Below are 24,898 nucleotides of genomic sequence, written 5' to 3' on the forward strand. Positions count from 1 at the left end.
CTTTAATAAAGTTTTCTTTCTTGATACATAATCTGTACGAAATTGATTCTTGGAATAGTTTTGAGAATTTATTTGAATAGCTTTAATTTATAAGAAAGGTGGTTTCATGAGTATTATTTGGAAAAAGAATTGCAAGTATGAATGGCTAACATTTGTTTGATGTCAGATTTCAAATCAAGCTTCTCAATCTCAAGTGGTTTTGAGTGTATAGTTCTCAATTGACTCCAAAAATTTTATTTATTTGCCTCCAAATAATATGCAAAAGCCCACTAGGGAAGGCCCTTAACTTCATAACTTAAATACCATTGTGTATGTGTGTGTGTGTAAGAGAGAGAGAGAGAGAGAGAGAGATTCTATTATCACCATCCCTAATATCTAAGAGTACCTCTCACAAATCATTGGGGTGTGAAAGAGATGATGCTCTTTAGTTGATTAGAAAGAGATGCCCTTCAATCTAAGTGTACCTCTCACGAATTACTTGCTTCCTATTGGGATGAGAAGGAGATGCCCTTCAATTGAATAAGGGGGGACATAGGATGGAAGCTTCCTTGAAGTTGATCTTTTTTGCAAACTCATGGATTCTTGTAGAAGAGAGTCTAGGGCAACAATTTTGAAGCAAATCATACAAAAGGATTGCATCAATGATTAGGTCATCATTAAGCAAGATCCCTCCTCAATAGTGATGCTCTATGTCCCAGTTGTGTGGGTCTTGCATGTAGGCCTGGGACTTGCATGTACGCCCTTGTTTTTTAATTTGACACGATGTGTAAATGCTTGCTTTCCTTGCACGGAGGAGACAAACCCATTAAAGGACTGATAGTCTTTGCATATCACCTTCATCACAGCAGAGCTTCTTCCACATTCATCACAGTGGAGCTTCCCAGTCACAACTACTCATCATCTTCATCACAGTAGAGCTTCCCATTTCCCAACTACTCAGTCCACCGCCTGCTTCTTCCTTCTCCACCCTTACCTTAGCATGCACAAAACAGCCATCGCCTCCAAACGCGAGGATGATGTCTTCTCCACTCTTCTATCCCCTCTCAAGCTCGAAAACTTTCAGCTCTCTCACAGGTTTCTCATTCTCCATCTTCTCCTTGTACCTCTGAATGCTTTCCCTTCCCAGGTATTGTACGAATCTCGTCTCTCATTTCTTCTTCTTTTCCTTCTGCTCATCCTCAGGATCGTTCTGGCTCCTGTCACTCGTTGCCGAGCCCTCAACTATGTCCCTCAGCGTGCCCACATCGAATTCTATTCTCAGCGAGCGACCCCAGAGCCCATCGGGTAGGCACCTGAGACCTCTTTCAGTTGAACCAAAGCCCTCAGCTCTGTAATCGCTTTCCGATTAATCCGGTTTTGTTGTGAACGCTGATCTCTTCTCTTTGCGCCCCAGATTTCCGAACTCTCCAGGTGTATGGACCGAGGAGCAGGTGGAAGCTTGGAAGAAGGTCGTGCAAGCGGTACATGACAAGGGCGGTATCATCTTCTGCCAACTCTGGCATGTTGGTCGTGCTTCACGCTTTGGAACGTTCGGCGACTTAACTCTAGAGCTGCTTCGGCTCTTCGCTAACGTTTTAGCTTGGTTGTTGGCCAATGCAGATTACCAGCCCCACGGTTCTTCCCCGGTTTCCTCGACAGCGAAAAGAGTCCCCGTCAGGCTTCCCGATGGAGTCATGGCGGAGTACTCCCAGCCACGCGCTCTGAGAACTGATGAGATTCCAGCTATTGTGGACCTCTTCCGCCAACTCCTGCGGAGTCTTGCCCACTGGACCGAATGGCGCGAACGTTTTGCGGATGCTGTGCATCTGTGTCTGTGACTTCCATTTCGCTTGGTTTCTCAAATCTCACTTACCCTATCGTTAACCTCACAGGGTTCGATGGCGTAGAAATTCACGCCGGCCACGGCTGCCTGTTTGATCAGTTCTTCAAGGACGGCATCAATGACCGCACCGATGAGTATGGTGGTTCCATTTAGAACCGCTGCAAGTTTGCCTTGCAGGTGCTTTCCACCGTTGCCCAGGAGATGGGACATGACCGCACTGCCATTAGGATTCCCCCCATCATCGACCACTTGGGCGCCACAGACTCGTATCCGGAAACTCTGGGTCTCTACCTCATACGAGAGCTCAACAAGTTCAAACTGGCTTACTTGCACCTTACGGAGCCTCGATTCACCAACCAAGGAGTGAAGGAAACCGCAGAGGACTGCTCGCTGTTCAGCAAGTCTTTCCAGGGTGTCGTGATAAGCAGCGGCGGCTACACCAAGGAGTCTGGAATGGAGGCAGTAAAGACGGGGGCAGCGGATCTGATGTCATATGGGAGGCTATTTATCTCGAATCCGGATCTCCCACTCCGGTTTGCGGTAGGGGCAAACCTGAGTCGCTATGATAGGGCGACCTTCTACGCGATGCTGAATGCTAGGGAAGTGGAGGAGGATGCTTGTACGCATACCAAGCTCATTGAAGTGTTGAAGGATGTTGGATGTATCGTCGCCGAGGACGCCCGTGGTGGCGGGTTCACCCAGATTCTGACCTTGCAACGTGAGGAAAATAGAGGAGGTTACCTAAATCTCTTAATGCCAACCTCGATCGTCGGTGTTCTCATAGGGACATAGTAATAAGCTTGAATCGTAAATGTGCTTGCAATTAGATTTATCTTTCAATAATAAGTCTCTAATATCTTTTTTTGGTAAAATATAATTCTGATTTTTGGACCCATTGTGGGTCTATTGTTGGTTTATTCTTGGACCTTCCTTGGGTTTCTGTTTGGCTTGTAGAGTGGGAAGGGTATAGTGATGGTTCTCATCGTGTGTTGCAACGGAGGGCAGGTTTTAGGTGTCTGTGGGAGCCATTAGCAAAGGATTGAATGCATTCGCAACACATGCAAGCATTGCAATTTGAAGTTGAAGAAGAAGACATTCAATGTCTATCCAAATGAAATGAGGGAAGACAACCATGTTGCTCTAAAATGGAGGAGATTTGAAAATGTTAATGTTGAAGGATCCAATAAATAGAGATGGCTATTGCATGTTTCCATTGACGCCATGGCCATGATCAGTCCAGAATAAACCCAGAGAACCTAGCTGCCTGGTAAGACAAGCAAAGAATAAAAGACAACTTACCCAAAAGAAGACAATGGAAAACCAAAATCTACGCAAGGTCATGTCGAGGTGTGTGCGGGTTGCAGGGCGGGGACAGGTTGCAGGTACTTGATCTTCCAAGATTTAATGGGCAGGAGGTGTGAAAATTCAAAATTTATGGGGGTAACAAAATTTTAGTTGCTAGTTTTCCCCCCTCTGGCGATACGTGTGAACAGAATTGGATATACCAAACAAGTGTAATGTGGCCTAAAATGCTTCAAAACACAAATAGGCCAAAGTGTGGGGATTAAAGGGCATTGTGCCTTTAGCCCGGTTATGTACAATACTCAAACACATATATAAATAAATGAAAAAGAAGATTAGGGTGGTTTTGCACCCACCAAAACTTGTGTGGCTCTCTGTCTCTCTTGCTCCCTCTTCCATTCTTACTTCTGTTGAGAGCACTCTCAATTGATATCAGAGCCCGGGTGATCTAGCTGAGCGTGTGTGAATGCCTGAAAGCTCAGCAGCTCTATGGGAGGAAGGAGAAGCTCTGTGGGATGCTTTGTGGGTGACTTTACTTGCATCCGAGTGTGTAGAGACCTTGGAGGAACCTTTGGAAAAGTCACTTGTGTCTTTCCTTTGACTTCTTTACTCGTTGTCATGTTGAGAATGTGGACAGCCACATTGACTATTGACTTGTAGAGGCAACTATTGCTTGCTTTTGGTATCCACTTCACTTTAGAAGCTTGGAAACACCTTCATTCTTGAATCTGGGATCATTTCATTGGAATTCTGACTCACTGTGTCAGTTTCTGCGTTTTTCTGCTCGGGTGTTGGAACTCAAGTTTAGAGCGACCATTTGCAGATCTGTCAGTTCCGGTGGACTCAAGAGGTCCTAAAACTTCTATGTTGCTCATCATTCGTACTCCGATGGAGTTTACAAACAGCTCTGTTTCCAAAAACGTTTTTCAGTCCGTGTGTTGGACCCAATGATTGAGACTACGGTTTTCAAAACCGTCCATCCCATTGCATTCCCAAAGCCCAAAAACCCCTACCTGTCAGTTCTTACGTGATTCGGTGAAGGATTTTCAGAGTTATAGATCTCTGTGTATTCGATTTCATCTCTCTATTATGCATTTTTCATTCTAAGGTTTTGAAACCTTAGATTTATGCCACATGGCAGTGGATAAGTGTTGACTCCCATTTCTCACTCATTGGTTGGGATTTTGGAGTTCCGACAGAAGAGAGATATTTGCAAATTTTCTTACTGAGTCCGATTATGCAATGGCGCCCATGTTTGGAGGCATTTCAGGTTCTATTTTCAGTAGCGGTCATTATCGTGGGACTATGATTTCTTGAGCATACCTTATGCAGATCACTCTAGTTGCAGTTTGAGCAGTGTTGTGCACTCATTCGTGGTGTGCATTGGGTTGCAGTGGATGATTTATAGGCCATTTGGATGCATTGCGGTCCTTTGGATGTGCTGATAGGCCTAAATTGCCTTGTGGGATGCTATTTTTTATAGACGCTTTGCACATGGATGCTATTTTATGCTGAGGGACAGCTTTGACACATTGCAGGTGATGCATTGATAGTGCTATGCTCTCTTGGATGAGATATTATTAATGCATATGCCAGTGGACGGTGTTTATGCTTGAGTCATTTGGCAGATGGCATTTTCTTTTAGGTCATATTTGCTCATATGGATACATAGTACATGCACATGAGTCAGATGCTTTGAGACATGAGTTTTTGTGATATTTCACTCTATTGTGGCATACACATTTAGGTGCACCTGGTATTTGGTGTGATTCTCTTTTGTAGGCACTAGCAGTTGGGATTTTTGCTTCATTTGCATGATGGCATCCTCTTCCATGTTTGAAAAGTAGTTTTTTAGCATTAAAAAGTTTGATGAGACAAACTTTTCTTTGTGGAAAGAACAGATAAGTGATGTGCTTATTCAAAAGAAGCAGATTAAACCCTTGGCAGCGATTGAAACTAAGCCTGCAATATGTCTGAGGATGATTGGAATGAGTTGGATGCATTAGCAAAGTCTACTATTAGACTTTATCTTGCAGAGTCAGTTTCTTTCACAGTAGTAAATGAGCAAACTACGGAAGATTTGTGGAAGAACTATGTGCCACTTATGAGAAAGAAACTCCTCTAATAAAGTTTACCTCATGAAGAGATTGTTTGAGCTACAAATGAAGGAAGGGGTCTCCATTGCTTCTAACTTGAATGAATTCAATATTATTTTCAGGCAGCTTCAGGCTTAGAAGATAAATTTTGATGCAGAGACTAAGGCAATATTTCTCTTATGTTCATTGCCATCCTCATGGGATACCTTGCGTACAGCTATCAGTAACTCTGCACCTGGTGGAGTACTGAAATTCAATATTATTTTCAGGCAGCTTCAGGCTTAGAAGATAAATTTTGATGCAGAGACTAAGGCAATATTTCTCTTATGTTCATTGCCATCCTCATGGGATACCTTGCGTACAGCTATTAGTAACTCTACACCTGGTGGAGTACTGAAATTTTATGATGTTGTGGGTAGCTTATTGGCCGAGGAGATTAGACAGAAGTCTATGGATGGCAACAAGCATGATGCATCCTTAAATGTGCAAAGGGGCAAATCACAGTTCAGGGGGAAGTCCAAAGAAAGAGGGAAGTCTCGTAGCAAATCCAAGGCACGAAACATTGAGTGTTACCACTATGGCAAGAAGCTAGGTCATATGAAAAAGAGAGCAAAAGGATAAGAAAAAGAATGCAAATTGGGGTGCAAATCAAAAGAAAGAGAGTCCAAGGGAGGACAAAGAAAAAGTGAAGATCGAGGAAATCAATGCAGTCACACATGATAGTGACAATGACGTTCTCTTCATGTCCAGTTTATCTGCAGAGTTGCTTACCACTTCAGATGATGCATATTCCCAAGATTAGCTTTTGGATTCTGGTGCTTCATTCCATGTTACTCCCCATAGGGAATGGTTCTCCACTTATGACAGTGGAAAGACAGGTTGTGTGCATCTTGGAAATGACTATGCATGTGACATAGTGGGAGTAGGTGACATAAAGCTTTATTTTGCAAATGGGTCTGCATTTATTTTGAAACATGTGAGACATGTGCCTAACTTGACCAAGAGTCTTATTTCACTGGGTCAGCTAGATGATGCTGGTTCTCACACCACTTTTGGCTTTCAGAGTTGGAAAATTCAGAAGGGCTCTATGCTTTTGGCCAGGGGTACGAACTATAGGACTTTGTATTCCTTACATGTATCAGGGGTATTTGATCATGTTGTTGCAATAACCGAGCAACCAAGCACTTCTTTGTGGCATTGCAGATCGGGGCACATGAGTCAGAATGGAATGAAACTCTTATGCCGTTTGGGTTATGTACCGCATTTGAGTTTCTCTAATTTTGAATTTTGTGAGCACTATCTCTATGGGAAGTAGACTAAATCAGCCCATAAAAGAAGAGGAAAGAAAGAGTTTGAAAAGCTTGATTTGGTGCATTCAGACGTATGTGGTCCCATGCCTACACGGTCATTAGGCGGGGCTGAATACTATGTGATATTCATTGATGATGCAACTAGAAAAGTGTGGGCTTATGCTATAGCTCAGAAGAGTGATGTGTTCTAGGTATTTCAGAAATTGCTAGCCTTGGTTGAGAATCAGTCATGTAGAACACTTAAATGCCTATGGACTGACAATGGTGGAGAGTATCTCTCTCATGACTTTCAGCATTTCTATGATACACGTGGAATTAAGAGGGAGCTCACATCCCCTCATACTCCAGAGCAAAATCCAGTTGTAGAAAAGATGAACCGTACCATTCAAGAAAGGTTGCAATGCATGCTTTCCAATGTAAGTCTTTCTGGTGGTTTTTGGGCTGAGGCAATGAAGATTGTAGTGCATGTGATCAATAGATCACCTAGTAAGAGTTTAAATGGTGGTATTCTTAAAGAGGCATGGAGTGGCAAGAAGCCCTCTTACTCTCATTTGTGTATATTTAGATGTGAGGCATATGCACATGTGCCAAAAGAGCTTCGAAAGAAGCTAGATCCCAAGTCTAGGAAATGCATCTTTCTGAGTTATGGTAAAAGTGGAGAGATGGGCTATCGTCTCTGGGATCTAGAAGCAAAGAAGATCATACGTAGCCCTTATGTAGTCTTCAATGAGAAGAAGATGCATAAGACACCCATGAGGGATGTGGAAATGAGGAGAATCACTTTCCAGGATGTGAATCCACCTGCATATGTTAATAGATAGCAAGTTGTCCATGCACCAAATCTGCAAGAAATGGTATCACCAAGTAATCCCATAGGAAATGCATCTTTCTGAGTTATGGTAAAAGTGGAGAGATGGGCTATCGTCTCTAGGATCTAGAAGTAAAGAAGATCATACACAGCCCTTATGTAGTCTTCAATGAGAAGAAGATGCATAAGGCACCCATGAGGGATGTAAAAATGAGGAGAATCACTTTCCAGGATGTGAATCCACCTGCATATGTTAATAGATAGCAAGTTGTCCATGCACCAAATCTGCAAGAAATGGTATCACCAAGTAATCCCATAGGTATACAATCAAGGGTAGATGATGGATCATCTATTAGTGGAAATGATCAGCCAAATGTGGCTGATATGTAGGTGGGACAGCAAGCTGAAATGCCCTTGAGAAGATCATCTAGAGTGTTTAGACCACCTGATAGGTTTGTTCCAGGGATAGACTATGTGATGCTTACTAATTGCAGGGAGCCTTCTTGCTACAGAGAGACTATGATGCACGAGGATCAATGCAAGTGGGAGTATGCTATGCAATCAGAGATGAGTTCACTTATAAAGAATAAGACTTGGGACTTGGTTTCTTTGCCACATGGAAAGAAAGCATTGCCATGTAAATGGGTCTACAAAATGAAGGTCACAGGTGATGATGTGCCTAGGTATAAGGCCCGTTTGGTTGCTAAAGGGTTCAAGCAAGAGAAGGGTATGGACTTTGATGAGATATTCTTTCCAGTTGTGAAGATGACCACACTTAGATGCATGCTTGGACTAGTGGCATCAGAGGATATGGAGCTTATATAGATGGATGTCAAGATAGCTTTCTTGCATAGGGATTTGCATGAGGAAATTTACATGGTGCAGCTGGAGGGCTTTGAAGAAAAGGGCAAAGAGCATTTAGTTTGGAAGCTGAAGAAGAGTCTCTATGGTCTTAAGCAAGTGCCTAGAGAATGGTATCAGAAGTTTGATGCTTTTATTCGGTCCTAAGGTTTTAGAAGAAGTGAAATTGATCACTACCTCTACATTAAAAGGGCTAAGGATAATAGCCTGATAATCTTGGCACTATATGTGGATGATATGCTATTGGCTAGCAAGAATACTCCTCGGGGGGGTCACTATGTATAAACCCTCTATATCACGTGTGTTCAAGGCCTATTTCTAAAATCCTTTATCTATAAATTTTTCATTAATAAAATGTACCCCTTTTCTATACAAGTCTATAAATTTTTCCCAAAACTATTTTAAATAGTCCCTTATGTATATTTATTTCTGTAAATTTTAGAAATAAAAAATATCCTTCTATTGAACTCACGTGATAGGGTTACATATGATGAGTGACCCCCCCGAGGAATACTCATGAGCTAGATGCATTAAAGGCCAAGTTGTATGAGGCCTTTGATATGAAGGATTTGGGACTTACAGGTCATATTCTTGGTATGTGCATCACGCATGATCAGAGTAGGAAACTCCTTTGGCTTTCACAAAAAGAGTATGTTACAAAAGTATTGCAGCGCACAACAAGACAAAGCACCCATAGACGCGCACATAGACATGTTTACTGAACTAAATAAAAAACTTACGGGCGCGTCTATTTACGCATCTATTTTCACGTCTAGAGACCCATGTCTACCAGTGCGTCTATATAGCAGACACACGCACGTATAGACACACATTTAGATGCTTAAATAGACGCTCTTATAAATGCGTTTATAGACGTAAAAATAGACGCTTGTGGAACAGACAGACACATATATAGACGCATTTGTAGATGCACTAATAGACGTGCTTTATAATTTTTTTTTAAAATTTACAGAATGCTGTGTATGTTGTGTATGCTATATAGTTACAAGAATCCCATTTTCACATTGTGTAATTCAATTCTTATAGCCAACCGCATTTTAATTACAATTCCAAATAAAACATTACAACTCTAAAACATAATAAAATTGAAAGCTCAAAAAGTGCTTGTATGTACATATAGCATGAAGCTAAGCCACGTCATGTGGCTTCAAGTACAAAAAATAAGAGGAGTGTATATACAAGAGGCACGAAGCCAAGACAGTGGCTTTAAGTATAAAAAAGGGTAGCTAGCACTACTTCTACGACTAATCTATGTTCTCCACGTCCTCGCTCCCTTCCATGCTCCCTTCTGCGCTCCCTTTTGTGCCTCCTTCCTCGTCTTCCTCGTCATCTTATGCACGGCCTATAAACAAGGGACAACATATATCAATGTATGAAAAATCAAATCTTTACTTATAATTTTGGCATTGTTTAATTACTTTCAAATACCTCGGGGGCCACTCCAGTAGCTCGGGTATACTGCTCCTCAGTAATCAACCTGTCATCATAGAAGTGCCTCCATGTATCTCCTTTGCGATGGTGGCGGTGGTAGGCTGTCTCCACAGGAGTAGGGTATCTGCCCATGATCTCAAGTTGTAAGACGACATAATTTACGGAGGGATTAGTACAAAGAAACAACCTCCTAATAAACTACATAAGCAATATAATTTGAGATCGATACTTACAAATTGGGCTCCCCATGATTCAACACCCCTTGCTCCAAAATGCGCGCTTCCATATTCCTCCATCTAGATCTTTCGTGCCTCCATGTACTGCAGACTGGGGTCCTCCCTTGCTGACTTCATTGCTTTCTTCCACTCACGCTTGTGAGTGGTGTGGGGTGGGCCCCTTGGTGGTTGACCTCCCTCGAGCTTGGCAAGCTCCGCTAGTGCCTGCCTCTTAAGCGAAGATCTTTTATTGCCAAGTATCGTAACAATCTTTGACTTGGCCGATTTATCTGTGAACTGGCGATTGGGGGGGTTAGGATACCTAGAGTGAACAGCAGCGAGGGTCTCATCAGCCAACCTCTTTGGCTGGTCTTTGAAGTGGATAAAGCAATCTCTATAATTGTTAGCAATTATAGAGCGCATGAAGGCCATGATGTCCTTTCCTCACGCATCCATCAAGATGCCTCCTGTCTGAGTGATGTCATAGAATATTGTACCATCACCCGGAGGCACGTCTAAATCATCTGAATCATCATCGTCCCCACCGCCACCCCTCCCAAAGCACTGTGCCATGCATCCCCCACCGCTCTCCCTACTACTATGCCTACTACTGTGTCGTGTCGAGCTCGTACATTGGCCACTCGTAGCTGGAGACTGCACGGGACTACACTGACCACTCATAGCTAGAGAACTGAGTCTCGACTGCACAAGAGTACATCGACGGCTCTACGAGATAGAAGGATCTTCTAATGGCATGGGGGAAGGGGCATAAGACGGCATGGCAGAAGGGGCATAAGACGGCATGGGGGAAGGGGCATAAGACAGCATGGGAGATGGGCCTGTGCTATGTAAGCGGCTGGGCTATGCTAACTCCACTGGGGTGATCTCAGCTGGTGTGGGGTGGTTTGGAGTCTGTAGTGCCGACTCCTAGGGGGTGTTTAGAGTACCCGTCATATACCCATATAACTCCACAGGACTAGGAGGGTGCCCCAAAAGGTTATATAAGTCCCTACAAATAGAATCCCGGGGATCAAGTGAGCTAGAAGCGCTTGCTACCCACATGTTGAACTGGAAAAAAGAAAAAAAATCTATTAATAATGAGTTGAGAAGAAAGGGGAAGGGAAGAGAGAATCGGGTTACTATCGGAGCGCGTCTATAGACGCATCTGATTGGCGCATCTATTTTTGCGTATAACAATCGTCTATAGACGCAGCTGTCTGTGTCTGCAAATAGGCTAGACGCGCATTTAGACTCGCCTATAGATGCAATTTTGGATGCGCTCCGAGAGGCACCTATAGACGCGCTCCGACAGACGGACTTTTCCAAAAAGTAGAAAAGGACATTGCGCCCGACACACAAACGTGACACTGATACCCAGATCATGCGTTTTTTGGATACGAGAAAGTACAAATCCAAAGAGAGCAAACTTCCAAAAAAGATCAACTGCAAAAAGACTTACCTTGGATAGAGGTATGAAAGGTTCTTCTCCTTTTTCAAAGTTGCTTCTCCTCCTTGTTTGACCTCCTCTCCTTTAAGCTTGAAGTAAGTGTTGGTGCCTTCCTCTTAAGTGTAAGCTTGGAAGTAAGTGTGGAAACCTTCCTCTTAAGCATCGAAACTGTGGATCTGCTAATAAGGAAGCAAGCAAGCCGTGCAAAGTATAAGTAATGTGAAGAAAAGCAAAGCGAGCACGCTAAAAGTAGGTTTAAAAGTTGCGTCTATAGGTGCATCTAAAAGCACGTCTATAGGCACGGCTAAATACACAGAGTAGACGCGGTTTTAGACGCGCATTTAGATGTGCTTTTAGATGTGCACCACAGAACAAACAGATGCGCTTTTAGATGTACCTATAGATGTGCCACAGAGTTTAAAATTAAACATTTAAAGAAGAGCAAACTTTTTTGGGTTGTTTGTTATAGGATGTCTTCATCTTCAACAAGTAGCTCCAATGAGGATGAATCCCTTCGTATCCACCATCGCAAAATGTGGTTGGAGCAAAAAATCAAATGTATGTGTGATTGATGTCGAGGAAACATGTATCGTGCATGCAGGATTACACTCAATCACATCTCAAAGTATGGAGAATGGGATGTGACCATAAATAGGGTAAGGGTTTGTAAGTTAAGGTTGATTGAGATACCTATGTGTGTTCATATGTTTGAGTTATGATCCCATTTTAATTTGATATAGGATGCATTGCCAGACCCACATATGTTGCCCTATGCTCACCATGAGGAGGCGAAGCATCGGCGATATGAGGTGGGATCTTCAGGAGGGACCGTTACGGATGCATGGAGTGATGGTGATAGTAGCCCTCCGCCATTACCTCATGAAGCCATGGAGGAGAAGGTGTTTGATGATATGGTGTGGGATTTATATGTCCATCAAGGGAGGGATGATAGCATGGAGCATGATGATCTTTTTACTGCAGCATCGACTCCACTGTTTGAGGGGTGCACATTCTCTATTCTACGTGCCTCCCTTGAGTTACTAAACTTGCAAACCATCTATGAGTAATGCAACTTTGAATGCATTACTCAAGTAAGCTTTAAAGTCTATTTTGCAAACATGGTGAATTATGCTAGTGGGTCAATTACTCGAATGCTTTTCCTCATTTATGGTCTTCACGTACAGGTTATTGTGTAAAATGCTTCCAAGGGAGAATAAATTACCGACCTCAAGAGATATGGCAAGGCAACATGTGACCTTTCTTGGAGGATTAGATTACAAGCGCATCCATGCATATGTCAACGATTGCGTTTTGTTTCATGGACTACATAAGGATGCAAGAGAGTGTCCTACTTGTGGAGAGGCAAGATATAGAGCAGATCTCAAAACTTTGGACGTGCCTCGTAAGGTTTTGCGACATTTTTCCATAATCCCTCGCATCCAACATATGTTCAAGTGCAAATCTATTATTGCAGAGCTCATGTCATGGCATTCCTCCCATCGATCAACCAATGGCAAGTAGAGAACTCCCGCGGACTCTCTTGCATGGAAGCATATTGAAGACACACGGCCAATCTTCAAGGAAGAAACTAGGAGCTTGAGACTTGGATTGGGTATGGATGGTGTGAACCCATTTGGTCTCAAAAGCATGTGTTACAGTGTATGGCCAGTGATATTGGTAAATTATAATCTTCCACCCTCTATGGCTATTAAGAAAGGACATGTTATGCTGTCCCTTCTAATTCCAGGAAAACATAAAGTCAAAAACCCTGATGTTTATTTGGAGCCTTTGATTGACGAGCTAGAGATACTTTGAAGAGGTATCGAGGTGCATGATGTGAGCAGGCCTCCCTCGTCACGAGACTTCAACTACAAAGCAGTCTTGATGTGGATGATGCATGACTTCCCAAGCTATGGCGAGTGTTCAGGTAAGCATTGCATTTCTGATTATGAATAGGCAAAGGATGTGGCACCCTAAACCCACCTTCAACTCTTAATTGCATCTATTGTTCAGGTCTCACTACATTGGGTTACCATGCATGTCCTATTTGTGGTCCTTTGCTAGTTGCCTCACAGGTAGACGCATTGAATAAGGTCATCTATGAGAATTACCATCGATTTCTCCCACCTGATCATCCTAGATATGTTGCCCCTTGGAATGAAGTCCTTCCACAATCACTCACCGTGGGAGATTGGATGAGAATTTGGGACGGTTCGGCGACTCTTCCACCACTTGGCATGAGCCGATAAGGGTTTGTAACTATTGTGTGCTATATTGGCTGGAAATAAAGATTGCCCGCTAACACTTTATTTTATTTAGATACTCCATCTTTTATCGTTTACCATATTGGTCCCACCTCAAGATCAATCACCTGCTTGATCCCATGCATATCTTCAAGAATGTGGCATCTACCATTTGGGAGCATTTGAATGGGACACGAGATTCCGCAAGCATAAGGGAGTATCTACGTACCACAGGGAGGATGCGTGAAGCTTGGCCACAAGAGAGACCAAATGGGCATGTTTTTTTACCTCATGCACCGTGGATATTATCAAAGCTAGAGATGGTGACGGTGAAGCACACTATTACTACAATTCGTACTCCCACTGGATGCATGAGGTGTTTGAAGGGAGCCTTTACAAAGAGCAAGAAAAGAGGTGTAGAGCAATTATATGGCTTGAAATCTCATGATTGGCACAAGATGCTCCAAGTAATTATTTTATGTGCATAATATCTTTTTCCTTTCAAATTTATGAGTGAATAATTATAAGCAATAATCAACCACCTCCTCGTGGGTTCAATCCATACTACCTACTAGCATTTCACGTAGTGCATCGAAGGACGTGAAAGATTGTATTTACAAGATGGGCGAGCTTGTGAGGTACTTTACATGATAGAAAATATAATGCGTATCAATGCTCCATGCAAGTTTGAATGCATATTGCTAATATGCTATACTTTTTCATTTCTAGGTATGTGAGCTCAAAGGAAATAGATCCCACCACGCTTGAGAATGCTCGAGTTATGTCAGTGGATGTGGTTTGTTTAGTGGAGGAGATATTTCCACGTTCTATTCTCACAATCCAACTACATCTTATAGTGCATTTGGTGGATGAGATTGCTGTATGTGGTACTATACATGCACGATGGTTGTTCTTCCTTGAGCGCTTCATGAACCTTGAAGGGCTTCGTGAGACAAAATGCAAGACCCGAAGGTAGCATGGCCGAGGTTTGGTTGGTACAAGAGTCACTTGTATATATTTCTGAGTTTCTTGTTGATGTGGATAGCTCTCTCCCATGACTATGGAGAGATGATGAAGACCTAAGGATGACCTCTATTGTGCCTCAAGGGAAAGGACGCAACAAAGTAATAGACACGGAGTTGCATAATAGTATCAACCTCTTTTGTGTGCTTAATAGTGATGTGATGAAAAGATGGGTGACAAGATACGAGGATGTAAAGGCAAGAAGACAAGAAGAAAGGGCCCTCTTTTGTACACACCACAGATCTCGTGTGCCATACCCTCAGTATCTAAGAGCACTTCCAAAGGATATTCATTGGATTGGCTACTTGATGAAATGGAGAAAGCAGAGAAAGACGAGGGGATGCATATCACAATGGAAGAATGGGAGTATGCTAGGGGATGCATGAGCAAGGTCGGTATATAGAATGTTATGCATAAGTTAGGAGCTTTTAATAATTTAGATTGCTTATTTAATTGATTTTTTCTTGGTGTAGTGCACTATGTTCAATGCTATATTGTGTGAGGGCAAGCATTTTTGAACACAACGGATTGATGATAAGAGAAACACACAAGATTGCGGCATCATTGCTAGCTTTGAGGGAGCCAATGGAGCCATGGATGATTATTGTGGCATAATCCGAGATATTATTATGCTTGACTTTCGACGCTTCTTTGTGTATGTTTTGGATGTGAAGTGGTTTAAGGACATGGTGGAAAGAGGCCCTAATGCAACAATCAAACTCCATGCAAGTGGCTTTGTAACTATTGACTCCACAAAGTTTTGGCAAAGTAGGAAGGACACACTAGTACTACCGCAACAATGTGAACAGGTACTGTGCACACATATAAAAATACTTGCTTTTAAATATTTGATGCAAGAAAAATAACATGATTGTATTTGTGTTTGAATTAGGTTGTCTATCAACCAATGGTGGATAATAATAGATGGTGGCATGTCATACCTATTATGCCATGTTCCAAAGTGATTTATAGTACATTTACTAATATGGAGCGTATGGAGAATGATCATGGCCATGGACGTGATGATGACCGTGATACGAGAGAGGAGGATGATCACGAGATAGGAGATACAGATATTGAGGCCATTACCCGTGAGGACGAGCCTACCATTGGTGATGCTGATTTCGATGAGCACATGAGTAGCACAAGTAGTAATGGGTTGAATGTATTTGTAGATCTAAACACTTGTGGCAAGGGTTGATCTCATTAAGGATGAGATTGAACCGTAGCCCCATCATTGATATTGGCAAAACTATTTTACATATTGTCTCATTCTCCTCACCTCACTTAATTCTTGTATATGTGGGCTTGCAAAAAAGCATTGATGTTTCTGTTAAAATTATGTGCTTTGGTAATCATGGGCAATGTTTGGAAAGGAATGATATACACCAAAATCTCACTTTCTATATTCTCTGGTTTGCATTTATCTACGCGTCTAAATGCGCGTCTAATTCTCAGTGTAAATGCGCAAATAACTGCGCTAATACATGCGCAAATAGACGCGCTGATAAACGTGATGTTAGACGGGCCCATATTTTCTCAATTTAGACGTGCAAGTAGACGTGTTAATACACGCGCAAATAGACGAGTTGTTAGATACGCTTTTAGACGTGCTCATAATTCCTCTACTAAAGCAACGCCTATAGATGCGCCCGCTATTTTGCGCATCTACCAAGCGTGTCTATAGTTGCTTTGTGGTGTTATGGCATTTCAATATGGAGGGAGGGAAGGCAGTGAGTACTCCATTGCCTCCATATGTGAAACTGAGTCATACGGATAGTCCCAAATCAGATGAGGAAAGGGCCATGATGGCCAAGGTCCCTTATGCATCAGCAGTTGGGAGCCTTATGTATGCTATGATAGCTACTAGACCAGACATTGCATTTGTAGTGGGAGTTGTTAGCCGGTATATGGCTAATCTAGGAAAGAGGCATTGGGTGCATCATGAGGTACATGAAGGGTACCAAGGAGATGTGCATCTGCTTTGGTAGAGGAGACATGCATGTACTTGGGTACACAGATTCAGACTATGCAGGGCATGTGGATAGTAGGAGATCCACTTCTGGTTATGTGTTCACCTTTGCAGGTGGTGCAGTGTCGTGGATGTCTCACATAGAGAAGTGCATTGCTTTGTCTACCATAGAGGCTGAGTATGTTGTAGCCATAGAGGGTTACAAGGAGGCTATATGGCTTGATCAGCTAGTGGGAGATTTGGGGACTCATACACGTGTACCGACATTGCATAGTGATTCCATGAGTGCTATTCAACTAGCACAGAATCTGGTCTTTCATGCAAAGACCAAACACATTGAGGTCAGGTACCATTTCATCAGCGAGGTACTTGAGGACAAGCACATAGAGCTTGTCAAGGTTCATACAGATGATAACCCTGTAGATATGCTAACGAAGGGTCTACCTAGCCAGCGGTTTGAGTATTGTTGTGTATTGATGGGCATTGGATAGTATGCTCACTGGTTGTTCTCCCTTAAAGGCACATTGTCCTTTAAGTGGGAGGTTGTGGGGGTTAAAGTTCACTGTGCCTTTACCCCGGTTATGTACAATACCCAAACACATATATAAATGAATGAAAAAGAAGATTAGAGTGGTTCTGCCCCTGCCAAAACTTGTGTGGCTCTCTGTCTCTCTCGCTCCCTCTTCCATTCTTGCTTCCGTTGAGAGTACATTTTGTACTTGTTCTCTAGATTCTGTCAAGCCTGTTAGAAATAGATCAACAGAATGTACACAGAGTGGAAGACTGATAGAATAGCCCAGGAGCTCACACCTTGTGGTGTGGGGATTGGGGGTGTGCATCAGATGTGCAAACTCATCAATAGACAATGAACTAGCCAGATACCAAAATAATATATTTATGTCCAAAGCTATGGACACAATATAAAAGAGATAGATCCAGAGTCCCACCAACGGAGTGGTCCTCAAATCTTACCACAAGGCACTTCTCCTATCTGCTGGCTATCTCTAGACTCGAGCCCACATGCTCCACCTCGAGCGTATGTAGACTCTCTGTCCGAATCTTAGCACCTTGCTACCCTAGTAGGCAATAGCCTAGGGTTTCAGCCTTGTGACCTAAGTCTACAGTAGCACCTCTTAACTCCTGGTTGTAGGCTAAAGGATCACGGTAAGCTGCTCCTATCTCCTCCTCTGATAGTTGATGTGCTAGATATGAAGAATGAGGTTGAATGCCTCCTTTTATTGGTCCAAAGGTCCCCTTGAAGTGACCGATTGGCTTGCCCTAATATGCTGACCAGTTTGCCATAAAATTGGATCCTTTTATCGGGCTATGGGCACATCTCTAGGGTTGTGCACTCCCAGCCTTGAAGTGGGGGCCTAGGCCCCCTTACTTTGTGTGCTAGCCCCCTCCCACTCCCCTCTATGCATGGGGCTTTGGGCTAACGTATGTGGCCCAACAGTTTCTTGGCCCTATGTAAGGGTAGGGTACTGCCCACTGCAACCCTCCCTTCCCTGCAACTCCTATGCTGCTGTCAGGCCACCTTCAAGGCCTTCTTGTAGGTCGCATCCCTGCCCATGGATCTACCATGTTGTCATACTACTTGTGTCCCTACGTATATATAACCACCATGTTTTGCGCCTCTCCCAAGCTCTTGTGTTGCCTCGCCACCTGTTGTAGGGCAAACATGTGTTCACAATCCTTGCCTCCTAAGTTCCATGGCTTTCTCTTCTTTGATGTGAGGTGCTACCCATGTGGTAGGCCCCTCTCTTTCTTCTCTTGGGCACATCCTGCCCTAGGTCTCCCTCCCCCATGCTCTCCTCATATGGGGGCTTACAGATGGGGAGGTGACCTTTCCAACACCCCCTCTCACCAACACCTCTCCACCCAATGCCAACATGTCGATGATGATGCTCCGGTAACTCCCTGGTTGTAGTCCTCTGGAACATTTCGTTGTCAAAGTCTTTTCATGGCTTTTCATTCAGTGGCTCTTGCTCCTCCGAGTCTAGTTCCGCTTGTGCACACCATCCTAGTACACACGTCCATCTCTAGTAGCACCTCCTAGCACCACCACCTTCAGTCACGTTCCTACCTTCGAACTTGAGATATCCAGATGCCATGATCTTCCGAGATATCCAGCTTCCAATTGTCCCCCTCATAATGAGTGAACAACCTGGAGTCTCCGAGCACCATGCTCTAAGGGTCTGTTTCAACCTATCCTTCCTTTTGCAAGGTCCGCAACAAATGAATATCTCCAGATAACCTGGACCACGAACTCTCACTAAATTGTCAAGCAGGTTCTCTTCTGGCTTCAGTACACTGTGTCCATCACCTTCTAGCAATCTGTGTCCGATATTTGAAGAAGCACTCACACTTCTTGTTTTGCCTTTGAAGAAGGCCAATTCCTTCCAATCTCACATTACTTGAGACAAATGAAGAGCAGCACGCTATAAAGGCTCAAATTGAGAACATCAAGTACATACCCAATCGTTGTACTACCTGTGTGCTCGCTCTGAAAGCAAACCATACACCTCATTGAGGCACATACCAATAACATGTGTAATCCTGTACTATCCCTTTTGAAGTACAGCATCCATCTGAACATGAAACCCTAGGGTACTCCATGGAATCCACCCTCATGTCAGTCTCAACAGCCACGCACCTAGAAGATACCAAGCACTCCATGTTGTCTTCACCTTCACAAAGATTTTTGACTCCTCATCGACCCACATCTCAATGTCAGACATCATCACTGTGGTTTCTAGGTTGGCATATCTGACCTCAGTAAGACACGGTGGAGATGTCACCAAAAATTACCACATTAGCTTTGGCTTTTGTGTCACCCTCTAAATCTAAGTCAGACTCCTTCCTCTTAATTTTTTTATCTGCCTTCTTCTTTTTGCAACCCTTCACAAAATGATTTGGCATGTCACAATAGAAGCACTTCTTCTCCTTCCTCTTGGAAGTGTCCTTGTCATCAGGGTCATCCTTCTTGGACTTGCCAGCGTTAGGCTTGCCTTTCCTTCGCCAGCATAATCCTTCGCTAGCAATGCCTTGTTGTCTTTGTCATTGTTGTAGAGCTTATCCCTAGCTTCTTCTTATAGCAGTAACGGACCTAACTCCTCAAAAGTTAGAGGTTTGGTCCTCTATCTTGCTGGCACAATCGTTGCAAAGCTTTTGAAACTTTGAGGTAGCCTCCTCAGTCCCATCAAGGCCAAATGGTACGAGTCCACCTTCTGACCAACTGCTGCCAGTAGAACCCTCACCACCTTGACCTTCATCAAGTGGTCATGTACCGAATCTCCCTCATCCATATCTAAGTTGTAGAGCTGATGCTAAAGAAGCAAGATCCGAGATGTGTTGTTTGTCTCATACAAATCCTTTAGAATGGTCCATGCCTCTACTGACATGTAGGCCATCTAGATGTGAGGAAGTAGAGATTCCACCGTAGTCGCTATGATAAATGCCAGAGCATGGGAATCTCTGTCTTCCCAAGCTTTGAGCTCCTCTCCATCTTTTGGCATGAGTATCTTCCCTTAATTGTCCACCATGTCCTTCGGCTTCTCCTCTACTCCCATTGTCAATTTCCACAGCTTCCAAGCCATGAAATGACCCCGAATCTTCACCTTCTAGATTGGGTGGTTTGTCCATCCAAGTTCCTTGACTCTCCAAAGTTTGGGATGATGAAATAAAGAAATCTAGAGGAGGAGGAAGGGAGAGCAGGGGCTCAAGAAACTAAAGAGATCAACATCTCTGCGTATTGAACCACACAGCAAAGTCAAAAAAACTCAATCTTCCATAGACCAGAACTCTGAATACACCTGGCTAAACCTGAGTCACCCTCCTTCTCACAAGGGCACTGTCCTCTAGTCATGGAAGTCGATTCCCAAGAGCCTCTGAATCAGGGTCATCCTTTAGCAAGGTCCTTGCCTTCACACTCCCACACCTGTGAGCCTCCTACTTGGCCTCTAATACCATGTTAGAAATGAACCAACAAAGGGTACACATAGCTAAAGACTGACAGAATAGCCCAGGAGCTCACACAATGTGGTGTGGGGTGTGGAATCACATACTTTTTAACTGAATTTGCATCAAATAGATGTGCATACTCATCAATATATAATGAACCAACCAGATATAGAAGACATCAAAATAATATAATTTCATCCAAAGCTATGGAGATAATACAAAAGAGATAGATCCAAAGTCCCACCAATGGTGTGGTCCTCTGATCTTACCCCACAATGTTCTTCTCCTATTTGCTCTCGGCTATCTCCAGACTCTCGAGCCCGCAGGCTCTACCTCGAGCGTATATAGACTCTTTGTCTGGATCGTAGCACCCTGCTACCCTAGTAGGCAGCCTAGGGTTTCAACCTTGTGAGCTAAGTCTACAGAGCAGCACCTCCATCACTCCTTTACCTCCTGGTTGTAGGCCAAAGTTGCTCCTATCTGCTCCTCTGATGGTTGACCTACTGGATATGAAGAATGAGGTTGGATGCCTCCTTTTATAGGCCTAAAGGGCCCCTTAGTGGCTGGCTGGCCTGTCCTAATATGGCCGACTAGTTTGCCATAAAACCGATCCCGCATGCCCCCTTTTTATTGGATTGTGGGCACATCTCTAGGGCTGTGTGCTCCTTGCCTTGAAGTTGGGGCCCTGTCCCCCTTGCTTTGTGTCCTACCCTCTATGCATGGGGCTATGGGTTGGCCTATGTGGCCCACTAGTTTCTTGTCCCTATATAAGGGCAGGGTGCTGCCCATTGCATCCCCTCCCTTCCCTACAACTCTTGTACTACTACCAGGCCACCTTCAGGACCTTCTTGCAGGTCGTAATCCCTACCCATTGATCTGCCATGCTACCATACTGCTTGCATCCATACCTATAGATAGCCACCATGTTTTGTGCCTCTCTTAGGCTCTTGTGCTACCCTACCATCTGTTGTATGGCACACATCTACCCACATTCCTTGCCTCCTGGGTTCCATGGCTTTCTCTTCTTTGATGGAGGTGATGCCCATATGGCAGGTCCCTCTCTTTCTCTTGGGCACATCTTGCCCTAGGTCTCCCTCCCCCATGCTCTCCTCATATGGGGGCTTAAAGATGGGGGGGTCACCTTTCCAACAAAGCCTTAGTGGTGGGCTTTCTTGTACGTTTGAGTAGCAAGTTTTGGGTCCAAAAAAGGAATATGAAAGTCCAAGCCTTGTGACAACATGGAGCCTCACATTGAGCCATCCACCTCAATGTATCATGATTCAAGAAAGAGCTTCATCTCTACGGTGGGACGAAGCATGCGATGTCAAGATGAAGATGTGATGATGGATGATCAAGAACAACCTCATGTACAATCGCATTTTGCCTGGCAATAAAGCAATGCACCTCGAGTGCAAGACCCTTCTATGGACTAGGTGTTTGATCTCAAACTAGAAAGATTTTGTACTTCTTCTCTAGATCCTCTCAAGCCTGTTAGAAATAGATCAACAGAGGGTACATAGAGTGGAAGACTGATATAATAGCCCAGGAGCTCACACCATGTAGTGTGGGGACTGGATGTGCATCAAATGTGCAAACTCATCAATAGACAATGAACTAGCCAGATATAGAAGAAACCAAAATAATATTTTTGTGTTCAAAGCTATGGACACAATACAGAAGAGATAGATCCACAGTCCCACTAATGGTGTGGTCCTCTAATCTTACCAAAAGGTACTTCTCCTATCTGTTGGCTATCTCTAGACTCGAGCCCATGTGCTCCACCTCGAGTGTATGTAGACTTTCTGTCTGGATCTCAGCACTCTGCTACCCTAGTAGGTAGCCAAGGGTTGCAGCCTTGTGAGCTAAGTCTATAGTAGCACCTCCAGCACTCCTTTAACTCTTCATTGTAGGCCAAAGGATCAGGGTAAGCTATCCTATCTCCTCCTCTGATAGGTGACATGCTGGATATCAAGAATGAGGCTAAATGCCTCCTTTTATAGGTCCAAAGGTCCCCTTGAAGTGATCGACTGTCCTACCCTAATATGCCGACCAATCTGCCATAAAACTAACCCCACAGGCTCCTTTTTATTGGGCTGTGGGCACATCTCTAGGGTTGTGTGCTCCCTACCTTGAAGTGGGGGCCTAGGCCCCCTTGCTTTGTGTGTTAGCCCCCTCCCACTCCCCTCTATGCATGGGGATGTGGGCTGACCTATGTGGCCCACCAGTTTCCTGGCCCTATATAAGGGCAATGTGCTGCCCACTACAGCCCCTTCCTTCCCTGCAACTTCTATGCTGCTGCCAGGCCATGTTCAGGGCGTGTTGGCATTGGGTGGAGATGTGTCAGTGAGAGGGGGTGTTGGAAAGGTCACCTCCCCATCTGTAATCCCCCATATCAGGAGAGTGTGAGGGAGGGAGACCTACGGTAGGATGTGCCCAAGAGAAAAGAAAGAGGGGGGCCTGCCACATGGGCAGCACCTCACATCAAAGAAGAGAAAGGCATGGAACCTAGGAGGCAAGGACTGTGGGCACATGTCTACCCTAGAATAGGTGGCGAGGCAACACAAGATCCTAGGAGAGGCGCAAAACATGGCGACTATCTATACGTAGGGACACAAGTAGTATGACAGCATGGCAAATCCATGGGTAGGGATACGACCTACAACTTCCTTATCCAATCTTCACTAATTTAATGTTGACGAAGGTTGGTAGGGAAGTTGTCCAGGGTCCATCCACCTCGAGTTTTCATATCAGGATATTTGCTCCAAAACTCCTTGATGGGGTTACCGGGAAGTGGTATCTCATCAAAATCATACCCATCATTGGAACTTGGCATGGGAGTATGAATTGGATTATTCGAATCTTGAAATTCAAAATCAAATACTGTGTCATTTTTTGCTGATGGTAGCACAAGGTCAGCAGAGGTGATGACGGGGCAAGGAGAGAATCTGGGGACATGGGGGAGAAATATGGAAGAGTATTAGTTGTGGAAGGGGGAGTAGAGGGGAGGGGGGGAAGAATTGGGCAAATGGTTTGAGAAGCTTGGTAATCCTCGAGGGTAGGATTAGTAAGGGAGGGGAAGAAGCTAGGTGTGAAGGGTTCGTAAGTTTGTGACTGTTGGGTTAGTTAAAAATGGTGAGAGGCATGAGCAAAGAGACGATGGAGGAAATAGATGTTAGGATGGAGCTTGAGGAAGGTTAGGAGGGTGGTAGCAGCAAGGGTAAGTGAGATTATGAGGTTGGTAGAGAAAGTGGTTAGATATGGGAAGTTGGATGTGAGATATGCCCTGTCATCTTCCGACACTTCTTTTTGCTGGTGCGATGGGATCATCAGCTGCATGGGTGGGATGTCAGTTCATGCCTTGCAAATAATAGTGATGGCCTTTCTAGCAATGGCAACAAACCAGCAATAACCCTGAGGGAAGGACTACCCATGAGGCATACATATGCAATGAAAGAATCCATCCTGAGTGCTATAAATCTGGCATGTGTTGATAGACGGAAGATATTTTTCTCATCTTCGGACAAGTCTTGGAAATTATGCGCAGAGTTTTGGTCCCTATGGAATGTTCCCATTTGATTGTTCGATGAGAGGATATGATCTTGATTTGGAGTTGCTTCCATTGGATAAGCACACATGCATTGAGGTGATCTTCCACTTCTAGAGTAGCCACAAGCTCTTGGTACGCCACTGTTGTGCATTGTAGTGGGGCTTCATTGGTGTTTTCCATTACCTCATTGTTGTGTACTAGCAATTGGAGTTTAAGCTTGGAGATGATTATCTTTTGGGAGTGCATCACATCCATTTTTTCTTTGTATTTCTGGTAGATGGATGTATATGCCTCCTTAAGCTTTCTCATTTGAATGGTGACCTTCGCCTGTTGAGGACTGTCTTCAGTGGTAGTGGACCACTGGTCCAAGACCTATGCTTGTGAAGTGCTGGCCTCTTTAGTGGTAGCAATTTGGTCCTTTAAGATTCTGCATTCCCTTGTAAGCTCGTCAATATTGAAGGCACGTACTGCCAAAGACTATTTCATGTCTTCAAGATTGTCTTTGCAATCCTGGAGCTCTTCTTCTTTGTGAATTAGAGTGAGTCGGGCTTGTGCCACTACCTCCATCTGTTGAGCATGTGCGGAGGTCAAGGAGTTATAGTAGGTCTGTAGGATTGCCATTGCTTGTACTGCTGCTGTCAGCTATCTTTGGCTTTGGTAGAGGTTGGAGGTCACATCCCTCACCGCCTTCTCTTGAGCTTGGAGAGCTTGATTCATGTGCACTTCTTCTACCTCCTTCTCATCTATTTGCGCTTGAAGTGCCTTGACCTCTATGGTGATTTCCTGGAATTGGTCTTGAATTTTTGTTGGAGTCTATCTGTCCAATTCTATTGCATA

The 24,898-nt window shown here is 43.9% G+C and overlaps 1 pseudogene across 1 annotated transcript; it reads left to right on the forward strand.

The window, feature by feature from the left end:
• The first annotated feature begins 855 nt into the window (after positions 1-855).
• LOC147905476 (putative 12-oxophytodienoate reductase-like protein 1) lies at positions 856-2,585 on the forward strand (annotated as a pseudogene). Its single transcript, XR_015541650.1, has 4 exons — positions 856-1,074; positions 1,183-1,284; positions 1,394-1,785; positions 1,872-2,585. The product of XR_015541650.1 is annotated as a putative 12-oxophytodienoate reductase-like protein 1 (transcript).
• The last annotated feature ends 22,313 nt before the right edge of the window (positions 2,586-24,898 follow it).

This window comes from Dipteris shenzhenensis, chromosome 1 (genome assembly GCF_047967505.1).
Source record: "Dipteris shenzhenensis isolate YYH24624 ecotype China chromosome 1, Dip_SZ_1.0, whole genome shotgun sequence".
Classification (NCBI taxonomy): Eukaryota; Viridiplantae; Streptophyta; class Polypodiopsida; order Gleicheniales; family Dipteridaceae; genus Dipteris; species Dipteris shenzhenensis.